The following is a 23571-nucleotide window of genomic DNA, read 5'->3' as shown; positions in this document are numbered from 1 at the left end:
CTGGATTGCCATTTATGCCCAGAAAATGAGCAAATTTATCTTTATCTGTTAATAATGCCTCCTAATTAACAACTAAAACCTACAAGCACCCCAAATTGAAAATATAGTGGGTTCTCAAAGGAACCATAAATGCTAGCATTCACGTAACACGAATTAATTTCTTTTAACAGAGGAGTGTTAACTGTAGTCATCATGTACATTACATCCCTAGTACTTATTTACCTTCAAATTGGAAGTTTGTACCTTTTGCAGAATTTATACTTATAGCTGTGTGACCACAGGCAAGTACTTAACCTCTCTGTTCTCAGTTTTTATCATCTGTAAAAAGGGAATAATAATAGTACTTCCATTATAGCATTGTTTTGAGAATAAAATATCTGTAAAATTCTTAGAATACATAGCAAATATGAAATGCATTTGCTATTTTTATTTTATATGCAAAGGCACAATTGACTATTTCGTAAGTATTTTTTGGGTACCTACCATGTGCTCAGTCCTGTGCTAGGGACTGAGGACACAACAATGAACAAAACCAGCTCCGTCCCTGCCCGGTACCTGGCTTCCTGCTCTTTACCGTGTAAAACAAGGCATGGAATTGCCGAGGATGGGCTTGCCACCTGTGGCCAATGCATGTGGAGGGTGGTAGGGAAAGGTGCGGGGGCTTCTTTACTATACCGGGAGCCATCAGGGGCAACCCAGGTTCCGTCCCCTAAAGAGCCTCTGGACTCTGCAGAGAATGTTCAAATATGAAGAAAATTCCCTTAGAAGGACCACATATGGGGTGAGCACAGGCACCTGTTGGGTCCTCCCTGAAGCCATCTAGCTGATATTATCACTGAGCCCTCGTCTTGAATCTTGAGCCTTACCTCCAGTCCCCACTCCTGGCTTCTGCTTGAACTGGTATCTCAAACGAATGGTACACATCTCTCTCCTGGACTTAGGTAGAGCCACCAGGCGTGTCCTAAGAGGACAGAATCAAGCATGAACATTCAGCACTCCAAATTACCTTCCCGAATAAGGCCAAGGGTTGCTTTTCGAATTATAATTAAAAAAAAAAATGGGGCACCTGGGTGGCCCAGTCGGTTAAGCTTCTGACTTCGGCTCAGGTCATGATCTCGCAGTTTGTGAGTTCAAGCCCCGCGTCGGGCTCTGTGCCGGCAGCTCAGAGCCTGGAGCCTGCTTCCGATTCTGTGTCTCCCCCTGTCTCTGCCCCTCCCCTGCTCATGCTGTCTCTCAATAATAAATACACGTTAAAAAAAAATTAAGAAAAAAAATCACGCCAGTTCCTTGATTCACAGTATTAGAGCAGGAAGGTCAGTGCGGTGACCCAGAGCAAAGCATCTTTCTAAACTACAATGGTTCTAAACGGTTAAATGCATTCTGTGCTCGGCATAGCTTTCCAGGTGACCTAGACACGTTGGTGTTGGGCCTTCATGACGTGGCTCCTTTATGCGGCAGCGGCCTCATCTCTTCTCACTCCTCCCCGTGTGTCCTACCACACCACGCTGCTCGCTGCTCGGCATTCGCCCGGTGCCTCTGGGGCTCTCTCCTTGCCTTTCTTGCTAACCCTTACCCAGATTTATCCTCCTGGAACACCTACTCAACTCTCAGGACTCACTGGGGCATCACCTCCTCCAGGAAGCCTTCCTTCCTCTGGGCATCACCTCCTCCAGGAAGCCTTCCTTCCTCTCTCAACGCTGGATCAGACCCCTCCTCTGTGACTCCCTGGGCGTCACACCGGCACAGCGGAGCGCGCCCGGTGGCACCCGGTGGGAGCCTCTTTCACAGACCTGGCCTTCTGAGGCCCCGCTTCACCATTTCATCTCTGTAGCTTCCTGGGGCTTAATAAATGGTTTTAAATGAATAAATGAGTGAAATATCATTATTTCCTATAGTCCTACTGAAAATCTCTGTAGGTACGTTCATATTTATAACTTCCTGTGTATCAACTCTGGGTCCGGGGATGGGGTAGATACAGTCTTTATACCTGCAAAAGGCCTTAGAACACTGAGAAAGAATCTTGTGGGACTTTTTTCTCTGATACACCTTCCCTGTATCAGATCATTGCTGATTTTCCTTTCTCTGCTGCACAATGGAAAGAGTATCTTATGACTACAATTTTTTAGAATGTCCACTAAGGTATATCTCCCTAGTTTTTGCGCTGGGGCTTGAACCAAAAGTAGTACCAGAAATCTTCTATAATTAGGTAACTATAACATTTATGATTAATCTCAACTACATATAACAGAAATCATCAACACAACACTGGCTGAGACAGAAGATTTATTCCTCTGTTACATAAAAGAAGTCTGCAAGTTGGCCGGCATCTACTTTATACAGCAGTGAGAACTTGGGTGAGTTAATGACGTCGAAGCCCTCCAGATACCTGAAAATTAAGAGTGATGTCATTAAAGGGCTTTTGTAAAGATCTAATGTGATAAACCCTGGCCTGGCACAGAGTAAATATTCAACGGATGTCAGAAAAAAAAAATCACATCTCTTATTTTATTATTAGTGCTCGTTGATTCTGCGATCGGCTCCTTCTTAGGTTTGCTGCTTTTTAGTAGAACTGGTCAGCTCCCAGAGATTTGTGTAATTTTCCAGACACAGTTGGAAGGCATCGCTGTGCCATTTACCGTTTACTGCAAACATTTGTCTTCAGCATTCCGAGATGGACCCTGACACAGCAATATCACATCCTCCTGTCCTCAGCGAGTCCTCTGGAGGCTGTGCTTCTTGCAGCGAAATAAGACTTACAGGAGTCAGAAGGGGGCCCTACTGCCTCAGCGCCACGTTCTCACAGCTCACACAAATAGCTACCGTTGGTGTCCAGGGTGGGGGGTTCCGTCGTTCTGGAAGAAGGCATCCCTCATTCCTTTTGACTGGAATTTAGTGATTAAAATAAGACGGTCTAGTGCACAATAATCCATCTGGATAATGTTTTTGGACAAAGTATTCAAGGGCAGATTCACCTACCTTGTCTTAGTTGGGGCTCTCCAGAAAGGAGGGCCTGAGATAGAGGACTTATAGGCTATTTCTCTGCTAGGGATTGTGAGCCCAGTGAGCAAGATGGAGACAAAGAAGTGGGGCAGGAAGACAGAGAGAGGGACTGTTATAAGGTATGGAGGGGAGGTTACTGAGTTGGTCCATGCTAATGGTTTGATCCCAAGGGACCATCATGATTGTCCTCTAAAAGTGAAATAAATTTGGTATCCAAATAGTCCACTGGAGAAAAGAACAGGAAGAATTTATTCATTGACTCCTGTCTCCCATTGGTTAAAGGTATGTCCCTGGAGGTAATAACTCTCCCACATTTCCACATTACACATACATGGTGGACTTTCATGGCGCACAGACCTGTGCGTCCAAGGGAAGCCCCAAGGCAAGAAGCAGGAAGTGTGGAGTGCAGGTGAGGCAGGTTTTTTGAGCCTGTGTGAAAATGTTCAGAGGCTACTGTAGTGCTGCTCTATGCAGTGGCTGGAACAAGAGGTAGGGGAGGCTGACGGAACGTTAAATGGCACTAAGAAGTATCTTATACGCTTTCATTCATTCAACAAGAAGGTATCATAGACCTGGTATATTCCAGGTAGAGAGGTAAGAGATGGTAGTTCGGCAGTGACCATGACAACACAACCCTTACTCTCAGGAAACTCATGGTTTGGGGGTTGTTGTGAGCATAAAAGGAGGTAAGTACTTAACACAAGATCTGTAAAGAGCTGCTCAATTGTCATTAGCTGCTGTTAGTTTTATTTTGTGGTGCTGGTGAAAATGGGTAACACATCTGGGCTAGTTCCGAGAAATCTCCATGGGTGACCAGCTCACAAGCCAAAACCCCAAATGATTCCACCATTTTTTTTTAAAGGAATAAAGTTTGTGTGTTATTTATGGTGAAAATTCTGACTGCTAATGAGCAATCAGTAGAGAGACACTTGCTCCTCAATAAAACTTCCTTTTTATCTGTAATGTTTATTGAGGATTCTAACCCAGACCAGTAGTATCATGATGGTTACAGACTTCCCACCTCCACCACTCCTTCCAGGGCAGGACTTTTATAACTTCCTCTGATTGGTGGAGGGTGAGGAGAGCACAGGAATCCTCTGCGCTTAGTAATAAAACAACGTTGGAAACTGCTGTGAAAGGACAAGTGAAAAACATCCAGCCTTTTCCAACACTCCCAGGACTAAACATTTAGGAAGTACACAAGAAATGAAAAGGGAGTCATGCACAAGCATGAAAATCAAGCTTTTTGCCTTTAATCCTGCTTTGAGTTCGGAACATTAACCATACTTTGCATGTGATGAATTCGGTCTCCTAAATACAACAGCTGATGGCTTACATACAAATTTTAAATTCAACATATTATGTATTTAGGATTGAGAAGCAGCCTTAAACATTTTTAAGCAGAACTCTACAAAACGGTTGCAAGTGGAAATAACACTGGCAAGGTGCCCTGTGTTTTTAGCCAGTGCTAAACCAAAGACGTCTCAGGTTGCTAAGAAAAAACAAAAACAACATTTTCTAAGTTAAGAATTCTGTGTTTTGGGGAGGGCAAGAGAGAGAATAACAGCTTACTCTTTGGCTTAAAATACTCAACAGTTCAGAGTCATTACACTTAAAACCAGAAGGAACAAGTCCTAAGGTAGTCTGTGTTCTGAAGAGGAAAATGCACAGAAACCAACACTGGCTGTTTCTTTACTCAAATCCTTGCAATATGCTCAGCTGAAGACCGTCTCACTTACAAGCTGTCAGGGACTTCAAAGATGGATATTTGGTAGTTACAAACAAGGTTTTCATTTAATAAATTATGTTATTAATGTTTTTTAATAAATGATGTTTATTAACTGGGATGAGTGATAACTTGTGAAATGTTCTTTTTTAAGAGTGAGAGGAGAGTGTCAGTGGGGGGGGGCAGGTAGAGGCAGGGGCAGAGGGAGAAGTAGAGGCAGAGAGAGGGAGAGAAAATGTCAAGCAGGCTCCATGCTCAGCAAGGAGCCTGATGTGGGGCTCCATCCCACAACCCTGACCTGAGCTGAAATCAAGAGTTGGATGCTCAACGGACTGGGTCACCCAGGTGCCCCAGTTTTCCCATTTTTGAAACCTAAGGGTCTGCCTGTATCCTAACACACATATCCCACCCAAAGCAGGCACCTTTGGAGGGGTGGGGGGAGGGCCTACGGGCAACCCACTGGTCTACCAGCCCTGTAAGCAGAAAGCATGGACTATGCTGAAGGGACTAAAGTACGGCTGTCAGTGGAGCTAACTGTAGTCCCCTTTCCACCCTCACTTGTAAGCACAAATATGCTCTTTCCCTTGATATTCTAATCTCACAGGAGGCTTTTTATTAGCACATTTTTCCTTTGAACACATGGTGCATACCATATTGGCAAACTGCAGGAATGCAAGGAAGAGCATGTACTCATTTTCCCTGGTTTTTCTGGAATCCAGGCTGGTCCAGCATAAAGCTGCAGGTGAACCCAACTGTCCATGTCTTCAGAGAGACTTCTCCCATGGACCATACACCACGAGACACTACAAGTCTCGTCATGATTCTACTGCCTCCATCTTGCTGGCCCTGGCTGCAATTCTGGTCCAGGAGGCCAGCACAGCCTCTGGGCTGGACTGGTTACTACAATGGTATTAACTCCCTCTAGAAGAGTGGTAACTCTAAAAGCTCTGGCACACCCTCCTCCGAAGAAGGACCTGCTTCTGGAGGATCAGTCCCCTCAAATCACATTTTTGAGCTTTCCCCTTGTCCACCTTTGATTTTCCATGGGACCTTGTCTGGATGTTAGCCTCCTTGGCTGTGACAGGAATATTCTTCTGATTTGGGTAAGTATATTCACAGAGTTACTTATGTGCTTCTAGTGTCTGTCTCTGGTGCTCAGCTTTAACTGATGGTACCAGGCCCACACAGTGTCTCTGTGAAGTAGGTTGACTAGTGGTAGTTTAGAGGGTAATGGAGGAATAGGTATCTTCTTCCAGTTTTAGGCTGTTGTTGCATTGTGCATTCTCCGGTGGATAGGAAACTTGGTTATCTGCCACAGATCTTTCTTGTTTTGTCCCCTTCAATGAGGTTCTTGATAAAGCTGAGATGCTTGACTCACTCAAGCCCACTGTTCCTCTCATTTCCACCAACATGAGTTTGAATTTGACAGTCACATTCTTCCCCTGACTTTCCTGTGGAGTTCCACTCTTTGCCTTTTGTGTTCTGCATAGTCTGAAAAGAGTTGATGCAAAGAAAATTCTGACTTCTGGCTCAAGATTGCTCTTTTAAAAGTTTCCTCCCACTTCTTGGGGCGTTGTGGGTAGCTCAGCTTCAGTGGGTAGCTGAGCCTCTTGATTTAGGCTCAGGTCATGATCTCAGGGTCGTGGGATCCAGCCCTCTGTCGGGCTCTGCACTGAGGATGGAGCCTTCTTGGGATTCTCTCTTTCTCTGGCCCTACCCTGCTAACTCCCTCTCAAAATAAACAAACATTAAAAATAAATAAAAGTTTTCTCCCACTTCCTGTCACTCAAAGGCACTCTCGATTCCATAATTCTAAATTCTAATTTTCAAATTCTTAGATTGCTAAAATGAGGACAAAAAGAACAGGCAGACAGGTACAAAAGCCCTCAAAAGGGAGTTGAATTTTAGGGAATTGGGTTTAAGTGATATGGCCTCATTCTCTGAGAATGCCTTACAGAGTGAGTGATGTGAACACAGATGACCCTCACATTTTCCCTGAATGATTGAACCTTGCTGGGATAAGGGTGTAAGGAGTTAGAGTTCAGAGCTTCTGCTGACTCGGTAAAACCAGAATTGTGCCCATTTCCCACTCTCTGTGTGCAGCCTAGACTTCACCCCAGGGGATCCATCCAGTAAAGGACACGGTTTATACAGCCACCCAGACTGGGGTTCAAATCCTGAGTTCACCATCTCCTCGCACTGTGATCTTGGACAATCACTTCTTTTAAATCTCCTTATGTATACCTGGGGGTTGTTGTGAGCATTAAGGGAGGTAAGTACTTAATATAAGTAAGGCCTGTTAAAGTAAGTGCTTCTATGGTATGGTCTCCATTTCCAAGATCACCTCATGGTACAAGATGGTGACTAGAATTCCGGCCACCTGGTTTTTCATTCCAGTCAATAGGAAAAAAGACAATAAAAGGGTGAAGCCAGCTGATTCTTAAAGTCCCTGAAAGGTCCTGCATGAATTGATGTTTACATCTCATTGCCCAAAAAGTAGTTTCATGGCTTCTGATAGCTGCAAGGGAAAATGTAGTATTTATTCTGGATAGCCATGTGTCTAGCTAAAATTGCTATTACTACGGAAGAGGGGGAGAATGAACATTCGATGCCAATTATCATTCTTTGCCACAGAGGGCCATTTTAGGGGCAGCTAGAGAAGGAAGAGTCTTGGGACTTTGATTAAACTTGATGGCACAGGGGAAAATAATCATTAAAAGTGGTTGATGCTGATAACTTCTTGACAAGATCAAAGGCAAATCCAAGTGATCTGGAAGTGCTCTGTCCAGTGAGGTAGCCATTAGCCATATGTGCCTTATGCTCCCTCATCATATCCCCCCTGAACAATTTTGACCCCTAAATCTTTAAGGTTAAAGAACGTGGAAGGTCTCATCTTCTGTAGCTTCTTCCTGCTGAATAGGAGTGTAGAGATGTCCCTACCTACGGGTCAACATTTCTAATTCCACTCTACCTTCCCGGACTGACCAAGGCAGATGCAGCTGAATCCAATGTAGAAAACATTGTTGTACGGACCTTCTTGAATAGAAAGGCTCGTCTGTTGGCTTGAAGTTATTGCAGTGAAGGAGTCCAGTGTCTGCCAGTGGTACCAGCAAGAAGATTTTTAGAGGTCAGGCTTGAAGCATCCTCAGATGGAGTGGGAACAGGCAGTAGGAATCAGATGGGTCTTTCTGGTTTGTAATTCAAATGTCTGTGGTGATCCTTTTGAATGTCCTGCTGTTAAGAAAGAATTGTTAGTATAAATTGGGGAAAAGAATGAAAAAGAAAGGTACGACCATCAATTTTGTTTGAAGGGAAGTTTGAGGTCTTCTACAGGCTTACAGGAATGAGAAGGCGCATTAGTTGGCTCCTGTGAAGGAGGTAGAGGTTTTATTCTACATATAGGAGCCCATGAAGAGTACCCCTGTAATTTTACTGCAGTGGACAGTACGTAATATGACCCGGTAGGGGCCCTTCCATTTTGGAGTTAAATCCCTGCTGTATTAGACCTCCATTAAACCACATCTCCTGGGTTGATATGGGGTGGGTTTCTAGTCACTGGCAGATCAGGTGTAGGGAGGATATGGTTTGCATATTCACTTAGAGATTTATGAGTGAACCTGGCCTCAAGTGAATAATAAAGCACTATAGCCTTTATCTATTGATAGGTCTCTACAGTGAGAAAGGCTTTTTATATACGCAGAGGATGGTCTATACATGAAATATTGTGACAATTTTTCTGAAATCTACCTCAAGTTGTTCAGCTTAGGCAAACAACATTTAAAGACAATCAGAACTAGAATTTAGTATCCATAAAGGTGTATTATTGAGGCATAGTTTTCCTCTCTAGAATCATCCCTATTTTTTGAGATAGCCAAATCAAGACTAATTTGTTTGTAAAACAAGTACAATTTTAACTTAGCCTAATTATTTACATAAGTTCATCAAGAACAGTGATTGGTTATATAGATCTTTTATAATTTGCTTTGCTGGAACTTTTTATAAGGAATCTCAAGATTGAACGTTTAGTAGCCTCTCCAGGCCAGAAGCCAAGCCAAGCACTTGCCATCAGGCATCCCTGCAATACTTGTTGATTTGGATGAATTCCTCTTGAGGAGGTCCTCAAGATATCCTGAAGTTCCTGTGCCTTCCAGGAAGTGACATTCCTCACTCACCTGGTAAGGCCTCTGGGAACTTGGTAAGCAAGGTATCAGGCCAACATTTCCAAGCGGCTTTATGGCTCCATGTTTCGTAAAGTCAACCTTAGTTCCTCAGAGCTGTATGGTCATATCCGAGTCTATGCATGTTGCTCTCAAATAGGACATTCCAGCCAAAGCCTTGGTGAAATAACCAGGATTTCCAATGGTGTCCTGTTATAAAGGAGAAGACTCTTACTGAACTTATGCAAGTAACTGTAATTTCCATGAAAGAAAGAATACTGAGAGTTTTTGAATTTCAGAGCATTGAGGTAGAAAGAAGTTTGTTAAATGTTTCAGGTTTACAAATGAATACTTTACCACATTTTTGTATATCATAGATATCTTAAGAGAATGTTTCCTTAATCTGAAAGAGCAAGCATTAGGAAACCAGCAATACTTTAAAACAAGGGTCACAAAAAACTAATTTTCCTTGGTTCATTTGGTCCCATGTTCCTAATTCTTGTTCAGTTTGAATGCAGCTTTTTTAGTTCTAAAAATTCTTGCCCATTCTAGTTTTAGGATTTTAAAGATGTTAAATACCTGTATTTGTCCTAAATGTCCTTTTTATAAATCTCCTTGAAGATAAAACATGTTTTGTAAAAGCATCAGAATTATAAATGACAAAATCTCAGAAAAGGGCATGGTTAACAATCTGATGAGAGTTCATTATGGTGCAACTGACGAGGTAATCCAGCTATTTCTGTGATACAGAATACTTCAATTATCAGAATATCAAGTGATGACCTTACACCAAAACATTAAAACTTTAGGTATTGCATATGTATTTGAGCAGTTCTAGCATTTACCCCTACAATACAACCTAAGGTTTACCATTCTTTGACAGTGCTTTTCCAAGTTAACTTAGCATACCAAACAAAAAGGCCTAAATGGTCAAAAAGACTTCATTTACAATTTAAGTCTTGGAAGTTTGTTAAAACCTTAGAAAGTTATAAAGCACATCCTAAATAGGTTTACAGATCATTACGTAACTTAAAACTAACTTACTTCACCAAGATGGCAATAAGAGATCCCAAAGGCAAATATGTAGGGTTATATGGTTGTTAGCAAAGCGAAGCTCCTTTAATATTGAGAAGTTTTAATGAAGTAATCAAACACCTGAAAAAGACAAAACATAAGCTTTGGCTTTGTGGGCAGACAAAAGAGAAAAGACCTTTGTTTACACTTATCGAGAGCAGAACAATCCAAGAAAACTTTGTATTTTGAACAGAGAGAAAAGGATACCTATCCCAGTATACTTTTAAAATCCATACATTTCAACCTCAGTCCATCCTGACCACACATAAAATTCCTTTCCAAAGATTTCCCTTCATGAACCTTCTGCAACTTTCCTTTGCTTTCAAATTTTGGCCCAAGCCATTTCTCTCCAAGTAACCAGGCTCATTTAGGACAAAATTACTTTCTTTTCCCTTTAGTAAAAATTTATTTCCATTCCTTGTATCTTTCTTACACATCTCCTTCCTTGTTTTGTTTTTTAACATACAGAATTGCTTTTCTCATTTCCATCAGTCTTAACTACATTTAGCAGAATTTTAACTCTTAGAAACCTTAGTCTCCAGTGAAAACTAAGTAGTAACCAATTGTGAATTATTGCACCAGAATTTTTTGATGGCAAATTTATGAATTAATCGAGCACAAAGCAGGTTTTTCCAACAGATCCGAATATCCTTCGTTTCTCTACAATAAGAAAAGTGCAAACCTACATTCAGTAACCAATGCTTTAGCACTCCATTTGATTTGAAGACATAGATGTCCAACGAATTCAATCCCATTTATCACGCAAGCAAAACTTCAAAGTTTTAGATTATCAAAGACTGAAAGTTATCTTCACAATTACCCATGAAAACTTTGAGACATACAAAATGAACCATTATTTTAAGTCATCTTTTTGCCTACAAATTGGAGCAGAGAGAACATGAGCTTATTTGACATTCAGCAAACCTAGATAGAGTAAAAAGTTTATTTAATGCTGATGAACAGGTCTACCTCAAACCAACAAATTTAAACTAGCTTAAACATCGAATATGATCCACCTACATCCACTTAAAAGTCAATCGATTTGTTCCCATTAGTTTTTACCTGGAACACCAGTGGGGAATCGGAAGTGGGTGGTCCAAGGGGGTGCTCTTAGCTCCTTGACAGTGAGGGTGGGTGGAGGTGTCGGAGACACCAACGATGGTGTAGAAGCCAGTTCTGTAGACCGCACCCAAGGTGGTACAGAAACAGGAGGCGGGGAGGGGAAGGCAAAAGAGGTCAAGTGCTAGGAGGCAGAGAACCAGTTTGTGGGACCCAAGGAATTTAACAAAACCCCCTACCCCTGGACAAGCAGAGCAAGACTAACTCCATTTTGTGCTACACCCACCATCTCATGTATAACCCCCACATGACCTACTTATTGCTTAAGACACTCCCCCACCCTAGTCAATACGGAACCCCTAGCCGCCAAAGAATGAAAACCCCGCCTTTTGCCCACCACACTTGCGCGCCAATTCTGACCAGAGTGATAGGCTAGTTCAAACAGTTACTATAGGGTAAATTGTAATTCAATTGGCCACCTGCGTGTGGACTGACAGGACTATGCAACTTTCTGTGTGTGTTACAATCTCATTAGCCACTGGCCCCTATAAAACTGCTACGCCTCTTAACCTAGGGGTCCAAGTCCCTGCTCTGCTGTGTCGGGTATACTTGGGCCCAAGCTCGAGCTTGCAAATAAACCCTCGTGCGTTTGCATCGGTATCGGCTCCTTGGTGGTCTCTCGGATTCGAAATCGGGGGTATTACACAGTTCCCGGTTCTAAACCTTGTCAGCTGAGGTGGGGGAGGGGAGCGCCTTGGTGGCTCAGTCAGTTAAGGGTCAACTCTTGGTTTCAGCTTGAGTCATTATCTCATGGTTTGTGAGTTCAAGTCCCACATCGGACTCTGTGCTGACAGTGAGAGCCTGCTTGGGATTCTCTCTCCCTCCCTTTCCCTTCTCCCACTCACTCTCTATCTCTCAAAAAATAAATAGATTAATAACAACAATAGTAAAAAAACAAACAAACAAAACTTGTCAACTCAAACAGAGGAGCAGATGCCATGTTTTCTTTTTTCCCTTTTAATGTTTATTTATTTTTGAGAGAGAGACAAAGCATGAGCAGGGGAGGGGCAGAGAGAGAGGGAGACACAGAATCCGAAGCAGGCTCCAGGATCTAAGGTCTCAGCACTGAGCCCAACACCGGGCTCAAACCCATGAATTGTGAGATCATGACCTGAGCTGAAGCCGGTCACCTAACCGACTAAACCATCCAGGCACCCCTGGTATATTTTTTTTTTTCCACCAAAGTGGAAATGTGGAGACTATGTCAGGCTGGAGAGGACATGGGATTTCCCTGAAACAAAGGGAGTTTTGGCAGCTGCTTGGGAATATTCCTTAAAGTCCCTGTCCTGAGGTAGACTAAGCACAGTTGGTTCCAATTATCATAGCCATTAACCTGGGAAATGAATGATGCAGAGGCCCTCACATCTACTAGGAAGAGGAACAGAGGTAGCATCCCCTTTGTCAGGGATGGCCTGTGTTTCCTCCAGCAACTTGGATTTATTTAGAGGCCTATTTAGACATCCAATATGTTAGGGGGGAGTTTACTAGTCAAACACATTTGGGCAAACACCTTCTGCAAGAGGCCTTTTGGTCTGGGTCCTGATTTAGAGCCGTGAAGGTCTGGACCTAGGGTACCTCTGTCCATTTGCCCTGTTTACTGAGGCCATGCAGTGTTAGAGGAAATCAGCCCTTTTCTAAATTTTGCAATCTGAATGGTTTCCAGTGGGTTAAAAAGGCATCCCAAGGGAGAGCCCTTGGGGATGAAGAGAAGCTCCCATGCTCCTCTGAGAGACAAAGTGGAGAAGGTCCATTACCATGAAAATTCCCCCCACCCCCGACTCCTGGGTGGAGTCCCACAAGCAGGATACATGAAAATCCCCCCCCAAGCCCCTGACTACTAGGTGGCGTCCCACAAGCAGGATATGTCAGAGGTTCCTGAGGTGTTAAAGCGACCTGAGGCATCCCTCCAATGAAGTCACTATGATCACTGATCAGCTGCTTAAGGGCCCCTGTAGGAGGGACGCTAGCGTTCCCCGCCTTCCCAATTGCATCCTAGGCTACAGGTGGGTGCCAGCGTTTGGACCTAGTTTGCCTTGCTGAGAAGGCTGTGAAGAAAGCACTGTTTTTAACACATGAAAACAGTGGAAAAGTTTTACAAGGGGTGGGAGGGATTACCCAATTTTGTAATTTAAGTAGTTAGTAGAGGACAGTGACAAAACAATAAAGCTAGAAATCCATCATGATCTAAGCGACATTCCAACACATATAGTCTTTATAGCCAATTTCCCTAGGAAATAGTCCCTGGTTGGGTTTTAATTCAATAGGGTACCGGGTTTCAGGTGGCTCTCAGTGGAGGTCTCACACCCAGAGACCCTTATCCTTTGTATAAGGATAGGAATAAAGAGAAGGCAGAAGTTTCTGGGTCTTATTACCATTCCAGCCAGGGTACTAACTTCCGGCCAAAAGGCAGGCTTCTTCCTCCCTGTAGGGTAGCCACGGGTTAGAGGATTGCAGCCTGAGCAATCGACGTGAAAGTGTTCCAATAAGACCATACTTCTCGAAAAGCCCCTGAAACGAGAGTAAAGGAAGAAAAGAGAAAGTACTCACCAAGTTTGCACTGGCTCAGAGTCCAGTTGAAAAGACTTGAAGTCCCACGGTTTAGGTGCCAAATGATGGAGTTTTGGAGTGAGGGTGGGGTTCAGAGCTGACGGCCAAGAATTCTTGAAAATGTCTTTGGTATAAAAAGGCGGTTAAAGTATGGGGACGAGACCCATGGGCAGAAAGAGCTGCACTGGGGTTGTGAAGAGTGACTGCTTATATACTGTGGAGTTAGGGGAGGTAAAGTTGAGAGGAAGTTTCTTAAAGGGATTTCCACATGCTAAAGGAGACTCACAGGTTACTGGAGACCTTGGTATTGTCAAGCTAAGGTTGTTTTTCCTTCTAGTAACGCATTACCCTTAAGACAGTAGGCGTTCCTGGAGATTAGGCCATTGATAAATTTGCCCTTTTCTTGTAATATTACTAAAGATACTTGTAAACTGATGGAGGTTCTATCAGTTTAACCATTTGTTTTCTGTCCCTTCCTTTGTTCTTGGGCAGCCAGGAGTGCCTGAGGAATGTCACACATATTCCACCTGGGGGTGGTGGTGGTGATGTGCTACTTTGTGCTTTGCCCTCAGCTTACCTTATGCTCCCTCATCACCTGTGCCCTATCTTGCGTCTCCCCACCCGGATTCCCATCTCTGAGTGACGGTTTTTATTTCCCAGTCAGCTGTTCTCACTTTTCCACTTTAAACCATGTGAACAGTTTTATCCTGTAAAGCCTTTCTCCATTCCTAATCCCTTAATCAGTCTGTGCTTGACTCTGCAGATATCTGAACCCAGTACTTCTAAGGCACATAATCTACAATTCCACTCTTGAAATACGATGTATAATGACAGTTGCCACCAGCAGCAGTGGGGAGAACGTGTGGCACGCTATCCATCACTAAACTTGGGAAACTGCAAATATGCCAGGCACGCAGATGGTGGGCCAACCTCTTTGCTTGCTGAGCGGCACCCCCTAACTCCACGCCAGGGAACTGGCAATTACCCCAGAAACTGAGTACTCTTGCCTTTCTTGAATTGCTGATGGAGTCATGCAATTCAGACTCAGGCTCTCCTGTCAGCAGATTATACCTTTTGGGGGTAGGGTTCAGGTGAGGTAGGAGTGGGATATTACTGGATCTGAAAACTGATGCCTTGCCCTTTCTAGCTCTTGCACAGGCAGGCATCAACAATGTGTGTGGAGTTTTATAGTTTCCAAGACACTTTCAGGTTTCATCATTTAGGAAGCAACCCCACCTCTCTGAGAGGGGAGCAAGGAGTTACCGTCCTAAGTTTTACAGATGAGATAGCAGATCTGGAAGGTTGCATTCTTTTCCCAGGTGGCTCAAACAAGAAAAGCAAAGGTGTGCTTATAGCAAGGTTTTCTGTCAACTTGAAGTTTGGTTTACCAACTCCTCCTTGCTAAATGGGTAAAATCTCAGACTAAAAAGCCCAAGGGGCATCTTAATGGCTTTGTTTAGTGAAGATTTGACACAAGGAATGCATTTGTATTCAGATTACAAGTGGCCATTACATCCATTACTTTATCTAGTCTCTATAGCGACCTTACACTTTACATAGATGCTATTGTGATTCTTGGTTTACAGATGACAAAAGTCAGGCTCAAATAGGGTGAGTAAATTGCTCTACTCACAACTGAACCTCTGCCCATCACGTTCAGCCAAGTCCTCTCTGCTGGGAAGTCTAAGATGAATGCAGTAAGGCAACGTTTCTCAAACTTTTTTATTTTTTATTTTTTTTGAATTTATTTTTATTTATTTGGAGAGAGACAGAGAGCAAGTGGGGGAGGGACAGAGAGAGAGGGAGACAGAATTCCAAGCAGGCTCTGTGCTGTCAGCGCAGTCTGATGCGGGGCTCGAACTCACGAACTGGGAGATCATGACCTGAGCTGAAATCAAGAGCTGGACGCTTAACTGACTGAGCCACCCAGGCGCCCCTCAAACCACCACGTATTTCTGTTCTAGAAATAACAGATGCTTGGGCATCTCCCACTTTCCATGAACTCTCTGAAACCCCAGGGGTGGGAGCAAATGGTCCAGGTGTTGCTTCTGATTGGCTGAGGCTGGGAGACACTGCATCTGGGGGAAAGACACATGTAGATCACTGCAATTTGTTTCCTCTAAATGCCTTGATTTTTTCATAGGAGGTGTTTCTATTGATGGATATTTTGGGTGGGCCTTTGGGAAGGAGATCAGTGAGAGGACTCGACCACTGGATCTTTTACTTTCTTCTTTATGCACAATTTTGTAGCCATCTGAGGTTTGGCTTCCCTGGATAGCAACCACAACCGACTGTTAATTAAATTTCATCTGGTGCAACATTGACCTGGTTCAGTTAATTTTAGATTCAAGTTTCATCCTCTAAGGGATAGCTATTTCTTCCATCTTGCAAATTCCGTGTAGTTCTGAGTCACAATTCTTCTGAAAATAGATATCAGTTGTTAAATTGATTCTTAAATATTCCCTGTCAAAGATTCCCACTGTTGGAAGACTCTAGGACTTTCAACCAGCATCAGCATCATCTGGAGCTTGTCAGCAATGCAGAAGCACAGACTCTCTGGAGTACTGAATCCGAGTCTGCATTCAGCAAGACACCCCAGTGATTCATCTGTACATTAGCATTTGAAAAGCACTGGTTTAGGACACCTTTCCTTTCAGGAAGAGTTAAAATGTATTAAGTACCCACAGTCTCTTAGGGGAGGCACTTTACAATTTTTAAATCTGGTCCTCACAACGAACCTGCAGGAAAAGAACCTTCAATTTATGAAAGCAGAAACTGCTTCTGAGAGATTTAATCATTTGCCCAATTAGGAGTTAATGACTGAGATGGAATTAAACTTGGTCTACTCTTTCTTGGAACACTTGGCTTAAACCTTTCTCTTCCTTCCCTTCCTCAAGCCTCTCCACAAATCTCAGTTTTTTTCCCCCTCACAATCTCACATTTGTTGCAATTGATGAAGCAATATTGATACATTATTAGTAACTTAAATCCACGGTTTACATTAGAATCCACTCTTTGTGTTGTACATTCTATAGGTTTTGCCAAATGATGATGTAATTCACTGTCCTAAGAATCCCGTGTTCCAACTATCCACCCCCACCCCAATCCCTGGCAACTGCTATCTCTTTATTGTCTTTATAGTTTGGTTTTCCTTTTATAATAAAAAAGTGATTCTTGTACATGGGAGAGGAGTAAATAACCAAAAATCAAGGGTGGTATTTTGTCCATCTAATTCTTCATTGTGTCTCCTGTATCCAGAATAGTGATAATGGTAGCAATAACTAGGGGAAACTTCTTTACAGTTTGACATAAATACTTCCATATATGTGATTATATATGTATATGTGGTTATGCATATACTCATACGTACAGTCTCCTGTGTTTGAAAGGATAATCCATTTATGTGATGATTTATAAAATGTTTAATAGGCTCCAGACATCCCGTGAGACACTTCATATCTATCTCTCTTAATCTTCATCTCAAAAACTTGATAAATTATAGAGAAGCTCAAGGTGATTCTTAATTTGCTGTAGGGATTTATAATTTAATTACAATAATATTTGATAATGGATATTTGTTGTGTGCAACAATTTTTCTTTCTCATACGAATGATCTTACCCTTCAAATAATCTTTTGAATTATTATTAACTTTGTTTTGCTGTGAGTTTCAGTGACTTGCCTTAGAACCACATCTAGTTTTAAGTTTTCTCAGGCCACACCCTGCCCATTGCATCGCTGATTCACAGGGAACTTGTGGCAAATGGGAACTTTTCCCCTACTTGTCTCAACGTTTAACCATGTTGCCTTCATTCTAAACTTGTGCACTTGTTGCAGTGCAGTCATATATTTTTCTTTCAATAGATATTAAAAAAAAATATTTACTAAGCAGTTACAGTTCTGCTGGGAGCTGTGTACATGGATGAGTAAAAATACATTTGGTCTTTGGGGCGCCTGGGTGGCTCAGTCGGTTGAGCGTCCGACTTTGGCTCAGGTCATGATCTCACGGTTCGTGAGTTCGAGCCCCGCGTCGGGCTCTGGGCTGATGGCTCGGAGCCTGGAACCTGTTTCCGATTCTGTGTCTCCCTCTCTCTCTGCCCCTCCCCCGTTCATGCTCTGTCTCTCTCTGTCCCAAAAATAAATAAACATTAAAAAATATATATATATATTTGGTCTTTGTTCTTGTGGGGCCTAAAATCTGTTCAGTTTACACCTGTGTGATCAACTAGAATGCAGTGGAGAAGATTTCTTTAATTCCGTTTTGCCATTAAGCTAGCAGATGCACTTTTGCTTCATTTGCAAATTTAGGAACCATATTTTATGTTCTCCTCCACGTCTCTGGATCTCTATGTCAAGCCATTTATTTTCTTTCTTGCTGGATTTGTAAAGGAGAGCTAATGAGTAAGGCTGTTTGGCAAAAATTTGTAGCTAACATTTCTTCATCTTGTCCCTAAGGGTATCATGAAAGACTTTATCAGATGATTTGCAGAATTTAAAGGTCATTCTATATCAGTATTCCCTGGGTTTCTAGTGGTTAAGTGCAGGTGCTTGGATGCCTTGGGTTCAAATCCTTTCTCTACTGCTTATTAGCTGTGTGACCTTGGGCATGTTACTTGATCTCTCTGTACCTCAGTTTCCTATGTTTATAAGATCATTCATAAATTCAAATTGTGTTAATAAATTATAAATTGATAAATTTCAGTAAATCTGAAAGTCTAAACAATATGAAAGATTTTCTGGCAAAATATAAGTGAGCAAAATTGGTACAAGGAGAGACAGAAAGCCAAAAACTATAGAAGAAATGAAAAAAATTATTAAATTCTTCCTTTAAGGAAAAATACTTATTGAAATAGTTTAGTTTTGCAACTGAATTCCATCTAACTTTCAAGCAAGAGTTAATTTAATCTCTTTAATAGGTTAACCAAATTATTTCATTCTCTAGAAAGGTATGGAAAGTTCCTCAATAATATGAAACAAGCATAACTTTAATACTAAAATCTGATAAATATAGCACAAAATGTTTCTGTAGTTCAACTTATGCATATACATGAAAAGGTTCTAAATAAAAATTTAGCAAGCCCATCTGAAAAGTAAGAACAAAGTTGAGGACTCACAGTACCTAATTTTAGATTTACCACTTATCAAGAAAGTGTGATAATGGCAAAAGAATAGTCTTACAGAACAATGGAATAGAATAGAGACTCCAGAAATAGACCCAAACATATTTATGATCAATTGAATTTTGACACAGGTGCAAAGGAAATTCAATGGAGAAAGGAGAGACTTTTAAATAAATGGGGCCAAAGCAGTTGGAAGTCTATGTGAAAGCAGAAACAAAAGACTAACAACAGTAACAATAAAACCTTGGCCTTTACCTCACATCTATAAACATACTAAATTGAAACACATTATCGACATAAATGTAAGAGCTAAAGCTATAAAACCTCTAGAAGAAAGCATAGATATACAGGGAAAAATCTTTGTAATGGTGGGTTAAGCAAAGATTGCATAAACAGGACATTTAAAAAACATGAACCATAAAAGAAAAAATTGAAATGAACTGAAAAATTAAAATGTGTTTTGTCAACATAGAAAACTTCTGCCCTCTGAGAGACAACATTAAATCAATGAAAAGCAAGGCACGTGCAGGGAGAAAAAATATTTGCAACATATATACCTAATAATGGACCTGTATTCAGAATATATGAATAACTCTTATAGCTCAATAACAAAAAGTCAAACAGACCACTGACGATACCAAATGCTGCCAAAGATGTAGAGCCACTGGAACTCTCGTACCTTTCTGCTGGGAATGCAAAATAGTGCAGGGATTTTGGGAAAGGGTTTGGCAGTTTTAGATTGTTAAAATACAGTTGTCAAATGACCCATAAAACTCACACTTACGTATTTACTCAAGGAATGAAAGCATTTGTTCACACAAAGGCATATGCAAATTTTTATAGCAGATATATTCCTAGTAGTCAAAAACTGAAAACAAAAACCTGAAAGTCCATCCACTAGTGAGTGGATAAACAAATTGTGGTACACCTAGAGATGAATAGTAGCAAAGAAACAAACTACTGATATATGCAGCATCATGGATGAATTTCAAAAACATTATGTCAAGTGATAAAACCATTCACAAAAGCCTACATGTTGTATGAACTTTATTTACAACACGACATTCTGGAAAAGGTGAAACTAGAAGGATGGAAATCAGACCAGTGGTTGCCAGGGATTTGGGTGGGACAGAAGAGTGACTGCAAAAGGGCATAAGGAAATACTTTTGTGTGATGGAAATGTTTCTATGTTGATTGTGGTGGTGGTTATGTGACTGAAGATATTTGTCAAAACTCATCAAATTGTATACTTCGGCAGGATGAATTTTACTATATCCAAATTATGCCTCAATAAACTGGACTCACAGAATGTAATAAGTCTAGTAATGGTGTTGAAAGAATAATAGACACTAAGTTATGCCAGAAAATTTTGCCATTAGGAAATCCAACAGTATAATTCCCTACAGCAACAAATTAAGGAAAAACTATGAAGTCATCAGTAAATGCCAAGAAAAGGTTTTGATACAATCAGTAGTTATTTCCAATTGAAACTTTAATTAAAATATTGAATGTACAAAAGAAACTCTTTCAAAGATATATCAGGAAACGTGTATAAGAATATTCATAACAGAAAGCTGGAAAAAACCCAATGACCATGAACTTGAGAATGAATACATAGTTTATGGTTTATTCACATAATGTACTATTATATGGCATTCAAAATGACTCACAGTTACACATAAGAATATGGATGGATCTTAGCAATAATATATGGAGTGAAAAATGTAGGTCCCCAAAGGTTACCAAAGAGTAACATGATAGGAAGGGAGGTAAGGTGGCAGTGTAGTAGGAAGACCCTAGGCTTGTTTAGTCCCTTGAACACAACTAGATAACTATAAAATCATTCTGAATACCCAAGAAATCGACCTGAGGACTGGCAGAACAAACTGCACAACTAGAGGGAGAAAAGAGATCACACTGAGGAAGGTAGGAAGTGTGGAGACTTAGTTTAGGGGAGAAATAAATCACAGGTCCTGCAGTGGGGAGGGAGCCTTGGTGGTGGAGAAAAGCAGAAAGAAAGAGAGGAGTGCACAGGGGAATCCATAAGGAAAACACTTCCCTGAAGCCACTGGCTGGGAAAACAAGACAGGTTGATTTTCGTGGGTTTTGCAACCAGTGGGACTTAAAGACTGGAGGTTTTTAAAGAATGTTTTATTTATTTAATTATTTGGGGGGGGAGGTGGGAGAAAGTCCACAGGAGCAGGTGACAGGCAGAGACACAGAGTGAAAACCCCAAGCCAGCTCCTTGCTCAGCGCAGGCAGGGCTCCACGTGGGGCTCGATCTTGCAACTGTGAGATCTTGACCTGAACTGAAATCAAGAGTTGGATGCTTAATTGACTGAGCCACCCAGACATCCCAAGACTGGAATTTTAAAGGTTGGTGAGCTTGGCTGGGATAGAGCCAGGGTGCTGCCCTACTTCCGGAGAGAAAGTAGGCAAGCAACTGGGGCAGGTGGCATGGAGGCAGAAATCTGAGGATCGCCTAGGGCACACAGTGGGAAGACTGTTCATTCTCCTTGGAGTGCATCTATGAGAGGTGGTATTCACAGAGACACCTCTCTGGGGACAAAAGAGCCTGTGGGCACCATTGTCCTCCTCCTGTCCCTTGGCATAGATGCAGAACCACCTGCTGAGAGCGGCTTGCCTGGACGCTGGCTGCCTAACCTGCTTGATGCAACTCTCATGCCCCTGCGCTCTGGTGTGACTGCCCTTCTTGGCCAAACTTGCCTCAATCCCAGCGCAGGGGGACCCTTCTCTAGAAACCCAGCAGAAACCCCTGCATGAACCATGTCTTCCAACCAGAGAGTTCTGCAAGCCTTCAGTTCTAGTTGAAGTAGCATCAGGTCTCATTTAACAAGCAAACCAGAGCACATCCAGTTAAAACTTGCCACCCTTGGACCAATGTCCAAACAGTGCCCACTGTAAGCAAGGAGAGTCTCTGGAGATGATTGGCCTAAAGGATAGAGCAGCTAAAACATAGCAGCAGAGTATATGCAGCACACACCAGAGACACTCTCTGAAGCTCCAGGCCCCGACTGTTATATGGCATCTTCTTCATAAAGCCATTACTCTCAGGAGAAGGAAAGAGAACAAGCTTTTCTAATACACAGAAGAAGACAGGGATGTAGACAAAATGACAAGATGGAGGAATTTATCCCAAATGAAACAATTAAGAAAAGGGCATGGCCAGAGATGTAATAGAAACAGATATAAGTAATATGCCTGATGAAGAATTTAAGGCAACAACCATAAAGATGCTTGCTGGGCTTGAAAAAAGCATGGAAGACTTCAGGGACACCCTTACCACAAAGGTGAATGAGTTAAAAAATAAGCAGTCAGAAATGAAAAATATAATAACTGATTATGAAACAGACTGGATGTAATGAACAGCAGACTGGAAGAAGTAGAGGAATGAATAAGTGATATAGAAGACAAAATAATGGAAAATAAGGAAGCTGAACAAAAGAGAGAAAGAAGAATGATAGAATATGAGAATAGACTTAGGGAACTCAATGACTCCATCAAATGTAGTAATGTTTATATCATAGGAGTCCCAGAAGAAGAGAGAGAAAAAGAAACAGAAAATTTGAGGAAATAATAGCTGAAAACTTCCCTGATCTGGGGAAGAAAACAGACATCCAGCTCCATGAGGCACAGAGAACTCCCATCAAAATCAACAAAAGCAGGCCAATACCCAGACATACTGTAATTAAATTTGCAAAATACAGCAGTAAAGAAAAAAATCCTAAAAGCAGCAAGACAAAAGAGTTCCATAACTTACACGGGAAGACCCATGAGGCTAACTGCAGATCTCTCAACAGAAACTTGGCAAGCCAGAGTTTATTCAACATGCTGAATGGGAATAATCTACAGCCAAGAATTCTCTATCCAGCAAGACTGTCATTCAGGATAGTGATGGAAGGCGAGCTATCCAACCAGCTTGATGGCAGGGCCCGGGCGGTGAATGGATCGGGACTGCAGGGCAGCCCACCGACAGTGAAGCTTCTTGTACTCCTGCTTTTATGTAATTTGGCCTTAATAAAAGTACCTGGGGAATTGTCTGTTGGGGAATTGCCCTGGACAGGCCCCCTGGGAAAAGAACTATTGGGGAAAGAAATAAGGTTCCACAAGGAAATTGTGCAGCCCTACATTTAGCCTTTGCCACCCCCTATAAAGACTCCTCTACCTAAAGGAAGGATAGCCTCATATATTTCTCAGCCAAGGAAGGAACAGATAGATTTGAAAGCCCCACTCTGGCAACAAAGGAGTGTATCTATGGGCACAAGTTACTCCAACCCCTAGGCCCACTTGGCCCCCAGGAGGCATTCCAGATGATGACTGAACCTAGTTGGTTAAGGTACAGAATGGTTCATTAGTTCCTAGGTGCATTGCCTCTCTGAGAATGTATAAGACGTGGGTTTCTAAGGCCCTCTTGGCCCCCTCCTGGCTCCTTGGACCGAGGCGAACACTTTTGTTCCTCAAGCCACAAATGTTTCAGAGAAACAACTAAGAGGTCGTGCCCCTGTAACTGTTCCACTTGAGGTGTTGAGAGATAGATGACCTTTCATGAAAACAGCAAAGCAAATGTTTTATAGATTATAGATAAATGTAGATACATAATGAAAATAATGTAAGAAATTAATCAATAAGCAAAGGGCAGGAGGAAACATTATGAGAAAATAACCATGTTATTCCTTAAAGGGTGATTACACATAGGAACATTTTTAGAATTAGGTAATGCTAGAAAACATAGATGACGTACGCTACAAGGAAATTGCTAACAAATATAATGCCATGTTTGCCACAATAAAGTGGCCAGTTCAACACACT

At 41.9% G+C, this 23571-nt stretch overlaps 1 pseudogene; it reads right to left on the bottom strand.

Annotated features, from left to right (window-relative positions):
* Positions 1-2283: 2283 nt before the first annotated feature.
* Positions 2284-23571, bottom strand: part of LOC124506162 (developmental pluripotency-associated protein 4-like) — a 36115-nt pseudogene continuing 14827 nt past the window's right edge.

Source organism: Lynx rufus, unplaced genomic scaffold, assembly GCF_022079265.1.
Source record: "Lynx rufus isolate CCGP_SWC_20201006 ecotype Redwood Valley unplaced genomic scaffold, mLynRuf1.p SCAF_11, whole genome shotgun sequence".
Lineage (NCBI taxonomy): Eukaryota > Metazoa > Chordata > Mammalia > Carnivora > Felidae > Lynx > Lynx rufus.
The sequence above is the reverse complement of the archived record's forward strand: the minus strand, read 5'-3'. Positions and strand labels throughout refer to the sequence as shown.